This window comes from Trachypithecus francoisi, unplaced genomic scaffold (genome assembly GCF_009764315.1).
Source record: "Trachypithecus francoisi isolate TF-2019V2 unplaced genomic scaffold, Tfra_2.0 Lachesis_group3, whole genome shotgun sequence".
NCBI lineage: Eukaryota > Metazoa > Chordata > Mammalia > Primates > Cercopithecidae > Trachypithecus > Trachypithecus francoisi.
Genome location: NW_022681468.1, coordinates 79,571,712 through 79,588,048, shown reverse-complemented (window position 1 = coordinate 79,588,048; position 16,337 = coordinate 79,571,712). Strand labels below are relative to the sequence as shown.

At 34.0% G+C, this 16,337-nt stretch overlaps 1 protein-coding gene across 6 annotated transcripts in view; it reads right to left on the bottom strand.

Moving 5' to 3' along the window:
- The window catches only part of NOVA1 (NOVA alternative splicing regulator 1), a 153,813-nt gene that overhangs the window by 92,559 nt on the left and 44,917 nt on the right, over nucleotides 1-16,337 (bottom strand). For 2 of the 6 annotated variants that reach the window (XM_033188369.1, XM_033188371.1), the window contains exon 3: nucleotides 11,830-11,931. The exons of 3 other annotated variants lie outside the window; for them this stretch is intronic. The gene's annotated coding sequence lies outside the window, so the exon portion shown is untranslated. Of the gene's footprint in view, nucleotides 1-11,829; nucleotides 11,932-15,463; nucleotides 15,578-16,337 lie in introns of those variants that run through there. One more of the 6 variants, XM_033188370.1, reaches the window with a different exon arrangement.

Here is a 16,337-nt window from a genome sequence, read left to right as displayed (position 1 = left end):
GTATCATCCACTCCATTATATTTATTATCCACCATATGCCCAACAATAGCCCCACATATTACAGCAGTAAACAAATCAGATTAGATGCCTATCCCCATGGTTCTTTCATTCTTAATGGAAAGAACAGGCAATAAGCAAGTAATAAACAACTTCAGACAGTGATAAGTGCTGTGAAGACCCTAAAAGACTATGAGAGGAGAACAAACCAAACAAAACAGAGACAGTAATGTAACAGAATGTGAAAGATGTAAGAAGGGATATTATATTAAGAGATTGGGAATAGCTCCTCTATGGGCCTGGCATTTGAACTGGAACACGAATGATGAACCTTCACTCAGAGTCATGAGTGAAGATGTAGAGGAAGAGGGATCCAGAAATGGAGAACAAGTGCGCAAAAGCTATGAGGCAATACAAAAGTTGCTTGGTTGAGAAGTGTCCAGATTGTCTAGAGCATAAAGGGCAGGGGGAAACTGACATAAGAGAATCAGAAAGACTCAGAGCCAAATCACGTTGGAACTTTTAGATTATCTCAGGAAATTAATAAGGCCTTCCAAATCAATAAATACCCAATATCTCCAAATAATCAAGACTAGAAATAATCCACAACTGAAAAAATAAAGTTGGTTAATACACACATTAAAATTTGAATCTAAGTAGTAATCAAAGGCAAGCAAAGTAAAATAGCAAGATACAATTTTCTACCTTTCAAACCCGGAGCCATTTAAAATCATTATTATATTCAATGGCAGAGAGGTGAGAAAATGACATAATGTCATTTATTTTAGTAAAACGAAGGAAAAAAACTAATAATCAAAAATAGATGTGTTAATTTAAAAAATGAGACTACATTTTTACCATGAAAAAGTGTGTTGATTAAATTATATTTCCAAAGAATATTTAATGTTTAATTATGTTTGACACTTTTGATTACCACATTTCTAATCCATTTACAAATTCTAATAGTGCTCCTCCAAAACATCGTTCCTCTCACTATTTCTACTACTACAAGACTTACACCAAGACACCATAATTTCGAGCAGGAACCATGGCAATAACCCCCAATAATGCTCTTGCCCCTCACTCCTTTCCTTTGTTCATCTTCCAGACAGCAGGTAAACTGATTTCCTCAGTGTTAATCAGTTCATAACATTCAACTACATAGTGTCTCCAAATTGTAATTATGGTAAAATTTTAACTCCTTACTATGATTTACTGATCTGGGTAGAATATCCCAGAAAAAAAAAAGGAGAAAATGTTATCTTATTTTATATAACACTGACAACTCAAATAATTTAACTAAACATTCTAAAAACAAGGATAAGCATATATTCAAATCCAGTCTGATACGACAGTTCTTTCGTAATAAAAATTTTCAGAAACTAGTGATTATCTTCAAAGACTATAATAATAAGAGGCAAAGGAAAAAAAAAAAGCTATCTCTAAAGTTCTAGCACAAGAAGCAAAAATAGCCTGCTGCAGAGTTACTCTTCTTAGGAGGCCATTGGGTCCTCTTACTAGCATAAATCAGATCCACCGTCAGACTAGTAGTTGGGTTTAAGACTTTTGTAACATTTCAAAGGAAGCTTGTTTCCCATTTGTATTTTATCTCTAAAGGAACCCACAAAGGGACTAATGTAAAAAAAGATACCTAAACAATCAGATCGGGGTCCCCAACCAGCCGCCCTCCCTTCCCCCACACCCCTTCCCTGAGCTGTTAGGAGCCTGACCACACAAAGCAGGTGCGCCACAGGTGAGCAAGCATTAGGCATTACCACCTGAGCTCTGCCTCCTGTCAGACCAGCTGGGGCGTTAGATTGTCACAAGAGTGCAAACCCTATTATGAACTGCCTACGCGAGGCAGTTCTAGGCTGCGTGCTTCCCATGAGAATCTAACGTCTGATGATCTGAGGTGGAGCAGTTTCATCCTGAAACCACCTCCAACATGGAAAAACTGTCTTCCACAAAACCAGTCCCTCGTGCCAAGAAGGTCAGGAGCTGTTGAATTAGATGACTTTTGCCACAAGTATTTCCTCAAAATGGCATGTAACCATATTTTAAAAAATGGAAATAAAAAGACAACTCAGTTCATTTAAATTATAGCAAGAGCCTACAAACCTGCATGTATTAGCATACTGTAAGTAAAATTTGTTTTCACATTAGTAGCAAACCAAGTGTTCTTAATAATTATTCAGAATTTATTTAAGGTTCTTTCCTGGTGGTGTTAACACTAACAAGTATATCATCAAGTTGGAAAAATGTATGATTAATTTTAAACTGTGGAACTGATCTCACTTTCAGCAATCCATTCAATATTTTTAAGACTTAAATACCGCGAATCAGCTACTTCATGATTAGTTGAGTGAACTCAGAAATGATTTATGAGAATATCCTCCATGGAAAGCACAAAGGTGAACAACACATGCTTTCCACTCTGAAGGAAACACAATGTACGGAAAGGTAAAACTAGTGCACAAAGCTATTTTTAAAAACTTATCACTCCTTGTGGTAAGTAATGAGCCACAGTTTTATCAACAGGGATACAATAAAGCACACCAATTCAAGACAAATCTTAAAGGCAAAATAATTAGGATCCAGAAAAAAAAAATTGGATGATATTTAAGTAAAAAGAGAGGAGAGAGTCACAAGTATATGGTGAAGACATAAGCAAAGAATGATTGGGGTTGGAAGGCAGAAAGAGAATAGCGAACTTCTGATTTGGGTTTATTTTCAGGCCTGCTGAATCTGTCATACTTTGAAGCACAGTGGGAAAATGTGAAGTTGGAGTTGCAAAGAGAAGCATAAAAAACAAATATCAATTAATGGCTGTTTTCTTATTTGCACTTTCCCTGTAACATGAGTAAGGTATTTTGTATAGGAACACAATCTAGTATTAGTCATATGAAATAAAGAAAAAGGCATATGAAAAAATTTATAGTTAATCACTTATTTAATTTTTAACATTTTACTGGACCCACTAAAAGAGGGTTTCTAAAGTCCTATACAATATCACAATTCAAAAACTGAATGAGCCATTTATAAGGAAAGAAAGGGAAAAACAAGTATTTAAAAGAAATGTATTTCAGGTGGCATATTTTAGGAAATTACATTTTTAGGTATCACTTTTCCTATTTATAATTGATACATACTAGATGCATGCCAAAAAGTCTATTGCATTTTAGTTTCCCCGAGTATGCTCACAAAAACAGAAAAACAGAATTTTGTTCTTCCTAATCTCAAAGTTCCATCCTAAATCACTGTTCACCTTAAACTAAGTGAAAAATACAAGAAAAATGTATTTACTGATGGTGTAAACAGAATGTTTGAATTATTGCAAGGGTGGAGGCACAGGGAAAATCACAGGAATAAACAATGTTTCTTGATACCTAAAACTGAGAATCACTTGGCCATATTTTGTAGTTTGTTTCTTCTTATGAAAATACTAACACAAAATGTTATTGCTATAAGAAGTATGACTGCATATAAGTAATCATATATATTATATATTATATCTGGCACCTTATTTAGCTGATCTAGAGATCTGCCATCTATATCATTTAACCTAATGTAAAGGTCAGAATGTCCATTCACTAAGATTCCTAAGTCAGTAAGTGCTAACAGATAAAATTATCAAAATTAAATATTAAAATGTCACCAGTCATATTGGTGCAAGTTAGTAGGTAAGGTAAACATATCTATTAAAAACTTCATATTTCCAACAACATAAAAATAAGGAAGAAAAAAGATCGCTGGGCTATTATATGGCAAGTTTATTTATCATCTTTCAGCCTTTAGTAATGTGATTTGAAGGGACAAAATGTATTCTCTTTTCTTAGGATACTATCTGTACTCATCTGGAACTTTCCAGGTAAAAGAAAAGTTTTAAATAGAATTTTTCAATTTCCTCTACTTAAAATGATTTTTGGATTTCTTGGTTATCTAATTTTTACCAATTTGCCTGACTATATGTATTAAATAATTCTACTTTTGACTAAATTTCAGTAATAAAGACTGAATTATTATCCTCTTGAGGAATGTCAGAAATTTGGTACTGCATTTCAAATTGAGACAACTTATTTAGGGTAATCACTCAAAATAACAGGATAATGTCTGAATGAAAACAGAACTTTACTCCCAATAAATACAACAATTTAATTTTCTGTTATAGGAATATTATTCTTTTACAACCAACCCTTTTTATGAACAATAACTTGTCTTTTCATCATTTCTGACTGTATCTAAAGATGGAATCTGAAACCCTGAAGAATTTAAAAAGGAAACAGAAAATTTTGTAATGGCCAAAAAAAAAAAAATAGTAATGAGGTGACAGATCATTACAGTTATTAAATTAAATTAATTATTCATTTTTACTTGCAACTTGAAGCTGCTTGGAATATCTAGTTATCTTTATTTATCACAGTTAGTTACAGAGACTGAAGTTTAAAGAGAAAGAAAAATAGGCCAGGCGCGGTGGCTCAAGCCTGTAATCCCAGCACTTTGGGAGGCCGAGACGGGCGGATCACGAGGTCAGGAGATGGAGACCATCCTGGCTAACACTGTGAAACCCCGTCTCTACTAAAAAATACAAAAAACTAGCCGGGCGAGGTGGCGGGCGCCTGTAGTCCCAGCTACTCGGGAGGCTGAGGCAGGAGAATGGCCTGAACCCGGGAGGCGGAGCTTGCAGTGAGCTGAGATCTGGCCACTGCACTCCAGCCCCGGCGACAGAGTGAGACTCCGTCTCAAAAAAAAAAAAAAAGAAAAAAAAAAAAAGAAAAATAAGTCAGAGGAAATGGGAGAAAATTAATTTAGCCCAAACCAGAACTAAAACCTAAAATAAATTTACCTAAGAATAAAGAAATATGATTGAGTTAAAAAATAATAATCATATATTTCAAAATAACTAGAAGAGTGGAATTGGAAGCTCCTAACACAAAGAAATGATAAGTGCTTGAGATGACAGACGTCCCAATTGCCCTGATTTGATCGTTATGCATTTTATGAATGTATCAAAATTTCACATATTCCCCATACTTATGTACAATTATTAGGTATCCATAAAAATTAAAAATTCAAAAAGCAAAAAATATAATAAAAGGCATAAAAACTAACAGTTGCTCCCTCAAACATTTTTTGGAACAAGGAGAAAAATAAATAAGGAGATAGAAGCATTTATTACTTAACAATTTTACAAACTTCAGTCTGAGTGTTCAGAAGAGATTCATTAATTAAGCAAATAATGTCCTAAACACGTAACAGGAGCTAACCAATAAGGAGTTCATCAATAAATAAGTCAGTGGTTGTCTCAAAATCCGTCTCATAATCTGGTCAGAGAGACAGATATATCTACAAGTAATATAACACATGACACAAAGTATTAATGAGAACACACTAGAGAGAAATATTTATTCTATCTGCTAAGACTAATAAAGACTTTACCTAACTTGGACACTGAAGACTGGGTAGAATATCCCAGAAAAAAAAAAGGTAGAAAAAACATCCCAAAATCAGAACAGCATAAGACAAGGCATGGAATTATAGAAATGGAGGGACATTCGTAGAAAAGCAAGCTTCCTATTATGGCCTCAATGCCACAATGGTAGTGTAAAAGGATATTAAAACGAGAATTTTCTTGTTGTCTCACTTTCAGCCAATGATCCAAAGTTGAGAAAAAGTTCAATGTACTAGAAATGAGGTGACAGATTATCTAGGCAACAGTTGGTAAGGCTGTGGCCAAAAACTGCTCAGGCTATCTTTAGCTCACCATTCAAATAAAAACTATAAACATACACTGAGGGAAGGGAGCCTATAGATTGAGAAGGAAGTAGCACAATGATGCACTCAGAATTGGGTACTCAAGAACCGGTAACTAATTAAAAGACTCCTGTCCTCAGTCTGGGCTACTATTTTAGAATTGGCCAGTACTTCGGTAGGTTGGTGGAGTAAAGAAATATGTTTTCCCAAGGGACAGATAATCCCTAGGAAAGGAACTAGCGCTAATCCATTTTTAAAGGAATTTACCTAAAGGACTATGAAAAAAAACCCCAAAAAACAAAAAACAAGATAACTCTAAAACAAACAGGAGATAAACCAGAAAGTCAGAAACTAAGGAGGGTAGTCAAAACCAGACAAAGAAGGTGTCAACTGCATCAAGGAATTATAGTTGGGTTATCTCCAAATACTAGAAGTCTTTGATGAATCCAGAAAAGCAAGAGAAGAACCCATTAAGACTTCCAACATACCTTTACTACCAATTAGTTCTTCCCTACTTCTAATCCCCAAATTTCATAAAATGTAGGTGATGCACGGTGAGGAGGGTGAAAAGATGAGGTAATAATAATAATAATAATAATAATGCAAAAGCCTACTAGCTGACCAACCTATTTCCTTCCTTATTCAGGTTTTTAAACCCTCTTTGAGCAAGGTTGATGTAGAAAAGACATTTTACATTGGAGGAGAATTTAAAACTTTATCAAACATTTTCTTCATTACTTGAAAATGTAGTCTATTTTAAAATGCCAGAGTGAGAAAAGAAGGAGTGAAAGAATGAAAGAAAAAAATTGAGAAGAAAAAAAGCAAGCAGCAGTAGAAAAGCAAGAATAGAGAAGATATGGAAATAACAACACTTAAACAGCATTTTATCAAGGGGCAGAAAACATAATATTTAGAATGGAATTGTGTGTAAAGTGACGAGAGAGAATAAAATAACTTTGCTTGCACCCTGAGTCTTTCTAATAAACCTGTTAGAGTGATAAATGGTGGGCAAAGGAGACCAATTATATGGCCATCATTTTGTTATGATTATTGTGGGACCAGAAATACATTTTATAAATATAGAATCCAAATTGCTTTATTTAAGGAATAGTACTCATATTATATACGTTGCAAATTTGTTTAGGGGAAACACACCTATTTATAAAATGTTCAAATATTTCCTGAGTTACAGAAACTCTTAAGTAGTGGAGGAAAATGGCGAATAAGACAGGCTCCACCCTCTCCGAGTTTACATCTAGTAGAGGAAACAGACAAATACAAAGGCAGTTACGTTACATGCAATAATTGCTGAAAAGAATAAACACAGCCCATAGGATCACATGGAAAGATCATCCAAGAAAATATATAAGTGAGGAAGAAGGGACAGAAGACATCTTTGTGCAGAAGAAATAGAAAGCAAAGCCTGAGAGATGAGGCTGAGTTATACAGAGGAGAGTAGCCTAGGGATAAAGGGGGGAAAGTGAGCAGTTTAAAAGAATGGTGCATTCCGGTAAAGGTCAAAAGAAAGCATGATATATCCTGGGAACTATAAAGACTATAGTCTCAATAAATCAATATGTGCAGTTTGCAAGGAAAGAAATGGGGCTGAAGACATAAGGGCGAGCCAGAACACACACCATGACACAGAATTTGGATTTTATCCGGAGGACAATGGGGGCCAGTGAAGATTTGGTAACACTCATTTTCATACACTGCACATCTATCATATGCTAAGCACTCTTTCACATATGTTTTATTGTTTTTTCCTCACAACAACCCTGTGAGGTAGGTGAAATGACTCCCAATTAACAGATTTAAAAAACAACCTTAAAGTTGTTAAGCAATTTACACTTGATTAATACCTACAAAGTGGCAATCAGGATTCGAGACCACACTTCAGAAAATACATTAGAAAGATGATATACACATATATACAAACACACATTTACCCACAAGACATATAGAAATTTCAGAATTATAGAAAAATTTTCAAGTAATAAATGCTTAATTCAGTTAAGATAAAGATAATGAGGTTTCTGGCATCAGTAGCCTTTTATGCAAACTTATACATTTAAAATTTTCAATGAATTCAATTTATATTGAAAAATAACTGCAAAATTTATAAAAATAAGCAAAAATTATTTGATACATAAACTAAGAAAAGCAAAGATATGAGTATAATATCTCCACTAATCTATTGAAAAACATTTAGAAAAAAATATTTTTAATTTTTTAATTCTAAAACATTTAAATTCAAATTCCATATATTAGTCTGTGAATATAAATTATATTTTGGCTAACAAGAAATGATGTATAAAATACTAAAGCTTGATTATCCAATGAAGTAACTCAAATACTGATGACTTAGGATAAAAAGAATTGTCCACCTAATTCTACATTGAAAAATCATCTCTCTATTACTTACAGTAAAACATTTGAAGGTGTTTCATCTAACAAATAAAATTTGTTCAGATAAATCTGATAAGAAAAATAATTTAAAATATAATCTATTTGAGATGGATATAAAAAATGTACCTAATTTAAAAGAGTATTTTGTAAAACTGAGAACATCTGATAATTAAAAATTATGGACTGAAATTCTATTTTAAAATGTATGTTCTTTAAAATTAGTTTAAATTGAATAAATTATGCAATGAAAAATATATTGCCATATAGTTTTCTATTTTCTCACCAATTTCACTATTTCTTCAGCTGGTTCTAGTAGCTCTTCTTAAAGCCTCTAATGGAAAGCTAGATGTTGCCAGGACATTATCACAAGAGGTCTAAGTATATATCATTCATACATAAGTACTTAAAAATTCATATAACTTGGCCAGGCGCAGTAGCTCATGCCTGTAATCCCAGCACTTTGGGAGGCCGAGGCGGGCAGATCACGAGGTCAGGAGATTGAGACCATCCTGGCTAACATGGTGAAACCCCGTCTCTACTAAAAATACAAAAAAATTAGCCGGGTGTGGTGGCATGCACCTCTAGTCTCAGTTACTCAGGAGGCTGAGGAAGGAGAATCATTTGAACCCGAGAGGCGGAAGTTGCAGTGAGCTGAGATCGTGCCATTGCACTCCAGCCTGGGTGACAGAGCGAGACTCCATCTCAAAATAAATAAATAAATAAATAAATAAAATAAATTCATATAACTTATGCATTTGTTTCATTTTTCCTATTACAAATAGAAAATTATAATGAGAAAGGATGGAAAACAAATATTTCATTAAACTTTAATTATTCATAACCTATAATTTATTTCTGAATTCCAAAATTATTAAGTGAGTACTAACTAAGTAATAATCCTGCCCACAATTCTGGCCTTTCAAAGCATAAGGAAGGCCCTTTGAAAATCACCAATAGAGATAAGAGGTATCTATTTTATGAAATGGTGATAATCTCTAAAAATCTAAACAAATGTTCCAAATAAATAATTTAACTGAAACACCAAGAGTTTATTTTTGATTACACAAACAGTATATTTTCATTAAATTCAATAATACAGAAGTATATTCAATAAAAAGTTCCCATCTCATTCTTTTTCAAATCCCATACACTATGGGTATAATAGAGTACAAGATTCATATGACTAAGTATTGAATCAAGTAAGTTGCCAAACTTATATCATCCACATAAAGTCTAAAATATAAGAAATAATTTGTATAATTTAAAAATAGATACTGGGACACACAAAACAGGTACAGTTTGTACCTTTTCAAACAAAATTTAATATATAAAACATATAATCTATTCTGTCAAATAATGATGACTTCAGTAAATAAAATGAATGAGATTAAGTAATACTTACAATAACACTGTAGAAAATGCCAAAGAATCAATTATAGCAATTCAAATATTTCCTATATTGATAAAAATACTCTCTTGGCTAGAGATACATAGGTACATTATGTGTAAACTGTAAATATTTAAGTATTGATATTTACTTCTTTAGTGCTTTGACTATTAAATGAAATACTAAATCTATGCAAGGGGGTAAGCTTCATTACAATATGAGTTTTTGGTAACCTTTAAGTAAATTTCCACTCAGTGTAAGTAAAGCCTTTTACTCTTACTCACTTTATGCTTCCATCATGAATAAGATATTAAGAACTGTGCTACATTTTCCAAAAATTACATTTCAAAACAGTGGAGTTATCTACACTACAAAATTAGATAGATAATTGAAAATCTTTGTGGGAAACCCAACTCCCTCTATTGATTCTAAAACATTATCACTCAGCATTTAATTAACACAAATAATATTCTAATTAGAACAAAGTCACTGAAGCCCAAATATCTTGGTAAGGTACAATTCTAAATACATACACTACTAACCCTGAATTAAACAGAAAACACTTTAAATGTCCCTAAAAAATCATTTCTTCTACCCAACTCATTTTACAAGTAAATAAACTGTGGAATGAAGTTATTTTTTTGAGGCGGAGTCTCGCTCTGTCGCCCGGACTGGAGTGCAGTGGCCGGATCTCAGCTCACTGCAAGCTCCGCCTCCCGGGTTTACGCCATTCTCCTGCCTCAGCCTCCCGAGTAGCTGGGACTACAGGCGCCCGCCACCTCGCCCGGCTAGTTTTTGTATTTTTAGTAGAGACGGGGTTTCACTGTGTTAGCCAGGATGGTCTCGATCTCCTGACCTCGTGATCCGCCCGTCTCGGCCTCCCAAAGTGCTGGGATTACAGGCTTGAGCCACCGCGCCCGGCGAAGTTATTTTTTATCTGCTTTGATTAAGAATCTAAGAATCTATAAACATAGATATATGCACAATATAATTTAACTTATGACACATAATTTAAAGTTACCTAAACCAAATGACATTATATTTAATAAGATTAAGACTCTGTGAAGTCTGAGATTCTAATTTTTTTTACATAGAGCAGTCTATAAATGTAGCAAAAAAGAGATAAAATGTCGTACTATTGACTAAAAAACCCCTAAAATAATAAATATAACATACCGTATCATATTGTGTAACAACAGACACAGCTGTTTCTATATTTTCTCTATTTTATAAGGCATAAACATGCTAAACTATTACAAAAGATAGCACTCTTATAAAAGTGCTTTTACAAAAGAAAACCTCATTAAATAATTAAATGGGAGAGACTAAAACTACATTAAGCGGAAGTTCAAATATTTACTGTTTCTTCTCTCCCCTGCTTTCTTCCCCAAATGTTAAAGAAAAAAAAAAAAAAAAAATGGGCAGAGCACAGGGGCTCATGCCTATAATCCCAGCACTTCAGGAGACCAAGGTGGGAGGATCGCTTGAGGCCAGGAGTTCGAGGTCAGGCTAGTCTCAAACAGTGACACCCTATCTCTACAGAAATTAAAAAGAAAAAAAAAAGAAAAAAGAAAAAGCCAGGTGTGGTAGTGCATGCCTATAGTGCAAGCATCCAGTTACGTTGATAGCTGGGAGGCTATCTTTGATATTTGGGAGGCTGAGGCAGAAAGATCGCTTAAGCCCAGGAGGTTGAGGCTGCAGTAAGCCATGATCACATTACCATACTCCATACTGGGTGAAAGAGCGAGACCTCATCTCAGAAAAATTAAAAATAAAAATAAAAAAGAAGTCAAATTTGGTGTTTCCAATCCTAAGAATCAAAACTAGTTCATCATAAACTGGCTTTGCTGCAAAAAGTATTAAAACCAAGACATAAAACACTGGAAGCAAAGCTAATAAAGACGTTCCTGTTGAATTACAAGTTTTTTTTTTTGTTTGTTTGTTTTTTTTTTTTTTGCTATTTTAACAACATGGCTCTGAAATTTTATAACATTGATTTGGTTACTTAAAAATATTTAAAAACAATATGATTAAGTTCCATTCAAAGTAAAGAATATTGATAAAAGCATTTTAGTTTCATTTGCTTTTAGAATAAAAAGAAGTGCATCCATCTATTTGTTATTTAATTTCATACCAATCAGATGATCTTAAAATAAAATTTAGAGCCAGGGAGAGCAGCACTAAGTTTAACTGACCTCAATACATTTTTAGATGATGTTTCCCCGTTATTTGTTATTTTCTCTTATTGGGTTTTCCAGTCTAGGGCAGGTACACAAGAAACTTACAGTCTATGTAGTACTCCTAGTCAGTTTCACTCTGCAGATGGCACAGTGGAGAAATACCTTCTGTACAGCATCATGTACAATTTCTTCTGCAGCTGTCAGCACCTAGGGGAAAGTGCGCTGTTAAACAGTTGCTGCGTTCCACCTCAGAAGTGGCTGCAATTCGGTGGTGGGTGAAGTGACTCCTGTACATATATACAGGGATGAAAAGTACTATAGAAAATGAAAATATATAAGAACAAAGTGGCTGTCTGAAAACTTTGCCACAGCAAAACAGAATACATTACTCAGTCACAAGAGACCTACGCAGATGGGCTATCATTCATTTAAAAATTGAATGCTCAGAATGATTGCAGGAAAGGCAGAAATACACTTACTCAATTCACAACATAACTATAAACCAAATGTTAAAACATATGTGTATGTTAAAAAATAAAACCCAAATACTTATATTGATTTATAACATTATTTCTACAGAAATTTACCTAAAACCAGGCCAATATATACAACAAGATTCTTTATTCTGCTCAGCTAATTAATGTTTTTGGTTCCGATGAGAATTCAAGGGGGAAAAAAACAAAATAAGTAAGATATCAAAACTGAAGCACAAGTACATTAAAATATCTAAAACGGATTTTTAAAAAGCTATTCTGAAATTCCAAATTACTTTATATTTTAAAAATAATTTTATGAAATTAGTCCTCAACTGATGTCTTATAAAAATACAACTTTTCTTCTCCAAAATCAAATTAAGATAGACCCTAAACAGTCTTCATCCTTAGCCCATATAAACAATGAGTCAACCAAGTTTAAGATCACTTTAGTTCATTAGTACAGAAAATTATTACCACATTCTGCTTTTACTACAACAACCTGTCCACATAATTTATCTTTGATGGAATCAGAAAATCAAATTCAATAATTATTCTCTGAGAAATATCACTGAATCACAAGGCTGTAAGGTACTATCTCATCTCCTAGCTTGAGGCACAGCTACTATGTATATACTACTCTGAAGAGGTAACTTTACATTATTCAAAATATTCGCACCTAGGTTTCTTTCTGAAACAGACTGAGGACGCTTTGTGCCAAAGTCCAACAAACCTGACCATTAGCATACCATATGTCAAACTTTTCTGAATCTCACTTGCTAATTAAATAGAATTTATTTACTTTGGCATATACTCAGTGGAGTTAGAGAGATAGCTGACAATTTTCTTTCAGCTTTCTTAAATTCTTTCTATAATAAAGCATAGTGTAAATATGTAAATTATTTTCCTTAAGTGACAAGATGTGGCTCTTTATTTTAAAAGACATAGAACAGAGATTCCCAATCTAGAGTCCACAAACGAAATTTAAGATTTCTAGGAATTCTAGGAAACTGCATAGTAAAATAAAAATATGTGAGTCCATACACACATTTTCAGGGGAAATGGGCCATAAGATTTTGTTAGGTTTTAAAGGGCTCTGTAACCTCTCATGTAGTTTAAGAAACTTTGATAAATTATACTCAAGAAACCCAACTGAACAAGCAGAAGTAATCCTTCTAAATTAAATGTGTAAATGAGCAGCTGTTTCTTCTTATGTAAAATGGATAATAGTAACTTGAATGGATATTCCAACTACAAAATGAAATACTGCATATCAGACACATGATATAATACCTGGCCTATTATTACCAGTAATAGCAATAATTGTTCAAAAGAGCTACCTCAAGTAACTATGGGATTCCACCTTCGTTTACTGCTACATAATTTCATAATATTATTTTTTATTTAGCCATGTCTTCTAAAATAGATCAATATCACAAACTATACATTTCTGCATTATTTTCAAAATAAAAATGTTAAGTATAAGTTTTAGAATCCTGCCACATACCTCTGGAGTCTGCATTTCTCAAAAAGACACACTGGTCCCTTCTCACACACTGTACTTACTTGGAATGGAGTCACATATAGTAAACATTTTGCTTTAATTTTTATATAAATAATGTCATTTCATTTATCAGTCTTTTATTTATATAACAGTATACAAACAAAAAATCTAAATTTGAAGAATCTAGCAGGGGATCACATTTTTTTAAAAAGTAATGTACATAATACTTTTGTTTGTATGAATCATTTTCTCTACTCCTTTTAGGTATTTTTCTGTAGATATAAAGATATAATAACCCTTCATACATACATATCCTCCAAAAAGAAAAAGATTATCCTCACCTTTAAAATAATTCACAATATTACAAAACAGTATTACAAAACGGTGTATGCTCCTCAAGATTGTGGTGACTTAAATACTCATTTATAAAATGACAAGTAAATTCTTAACAAATCCTAAAGATACTCAGTGAGGAAAAAGACTTGCTAATACATATAAAACAACAGCATACAACAACTATACAGGTGGTTCTTAACTACTTCAAACGTAAAGAATGTTTTCTACTCTTCTCATAGAAGTTACATTTATGTGTTCACACAATAAAAAATATATACATAGCAGTAGGTTTTATGTAAAAAGGCACAGAAGTAAAGAGAAGCATAGTTTAGCATTCAGAATACTGCAATGAAAAGGATGTGAGTGGAATAGAGTCCATGTTAAGAACCATGAAGAGAAGGAGAATAGGCACAGGACCAATTATGTTAAGGAATCTTCGAATGTTTAACCTCAACAGTGGCATTTAAGTAAATATTGTGTAAGAAATAATTCTAACAGCATAGAAAATGAATTATAGGTATGGATGATTCAGCTGGGGTGATGATAATGGGAATATACAGTTAGAAATAATAAAAGTGATAAAAAATAAAATTATACTATGTGGAACACTGGAAGAGTAAATAATGAAGGATAAGTTAAATATATTTTCTAAAGATTGAATCTAATAGCTAGAATTCATTGATTCCTTTATTCACTCAACAACAAAAAACCATTGTTTCCTATGGGTCAAGGACTATTTTAGGCACTGGGTAAAGTGGTGAACAAAGAAGTCAATGTCCTGTCCTCTTGAGAATCATGTTAATATAAGTGATATAATAAACTATTAAATATACAATGTAATGTATGAAAATTAGTGTATAAACCAAAAATAAAGCAAGTGATCGGAAGAGAACAAATATACTATTTTAAGTGTATTCAGAGAACACTAAGGAAGTAGTATTATTTAAATGAAGAATGAAATGAAGTGAGTCTACTTTCTGGAGTTTTAGAATACCACATACAGAGGCAGATGGTAGAGTGATAGCAAAGCTCTGAGATAGGAACATGTGATCAAAAACTTAACCTGCTGTCAGATCATCTAGGACCTTCCAAGGTTTAATAAGGACTTTGGATTTGTTTTTTGCTTTTACTGTTTTAGAAAGTCACTACAGTATTTTGACTGAGGGAATGATATAACCTGTTTAAAAGGGTTACAACAGCAGCTGTAGTAGAATGAACTTCACTGTAGCTAGGAGGAATAAACCTACTAGGCAAGACTGGTAAAATATATATAATGAGATATCAGGTAGCACTTTCCCCATTGCCCAGGGGCTGGCAATTAGAACCCAAGGCTAAGAACAAAGGCATCTATCAAGTATTTTATATTTGGAAGACAGACTTAAACAAATGAGAGCCAACTCCACCTCCATAACTCAAACATCTTTACCTTCCTTAGTTCCTCCTTATCCAGAAGTGCCTTCTCCTGTCCCCATTACGAGGCAATCATCAGAGTTCGCTTCACTGACTTAATGTAGCTGAATAGTGCTGTTGCTGAGAGTCCAAATCAAGAGAGAGTTCATCTAAAAGATTAGTAAGAAGGGAAGACTGGTATCTCACCTCTCAGTTGGACCACTGCTTATCTGTTAGACTTGCTTATTATCCCATGCCCAATTCCCTTCTCTGTGCCTATTTGAAGAGAAGGAGAAAAGACATAGAGTTGGAAGACAGGGTACAGATAACTGGATTCCCTCTCTGCAAAAGCAAAGAGTGTAGTGAATGTGAAGTGAAAGTAGCTGGACTTGAGCCTCCAGGTGATGGGGACTCAAGCAGCCAGAGGCTGTGAATGTACTGGAGAGGTAAAAACGGAGAAAGACAATTCAGAAACGGTTGGTATGACACTCCAATAACAACCCCCACACTCCCCACCAAAGTTATGTACATGTGCCCCATCAGAAAGCTAGTAATCATCTCCTATCCTCACAGAAGGAGGACTTGGCCGGGCCTGGTGGCTCAAAGCTTCAATCCCAGAACTTTGCAGGGCCGAGGTGGGCGGATCACTTGAGGCCACGGTTCAAAACCAGCCTGGCCTATATGGTGAAACCCCATCTCTACTACAAATACAAAAAAACTGGCTGGGCATGGTGGTGTGCACCTATAATCCCAACTGCTCAGGAGGCTGAGGCAGGTGAATTACTTCAAACTGGGAGGCAGAGGCTGCACTGAGGCAAGACTGTACCACTGCACTCCAGCCTGGGTGGAAAAAAAGAAAGAAAGAAAAGGAAGAAAAAGAAATAGGGAAGGGAAGAAAAAGGGAAGAAAAA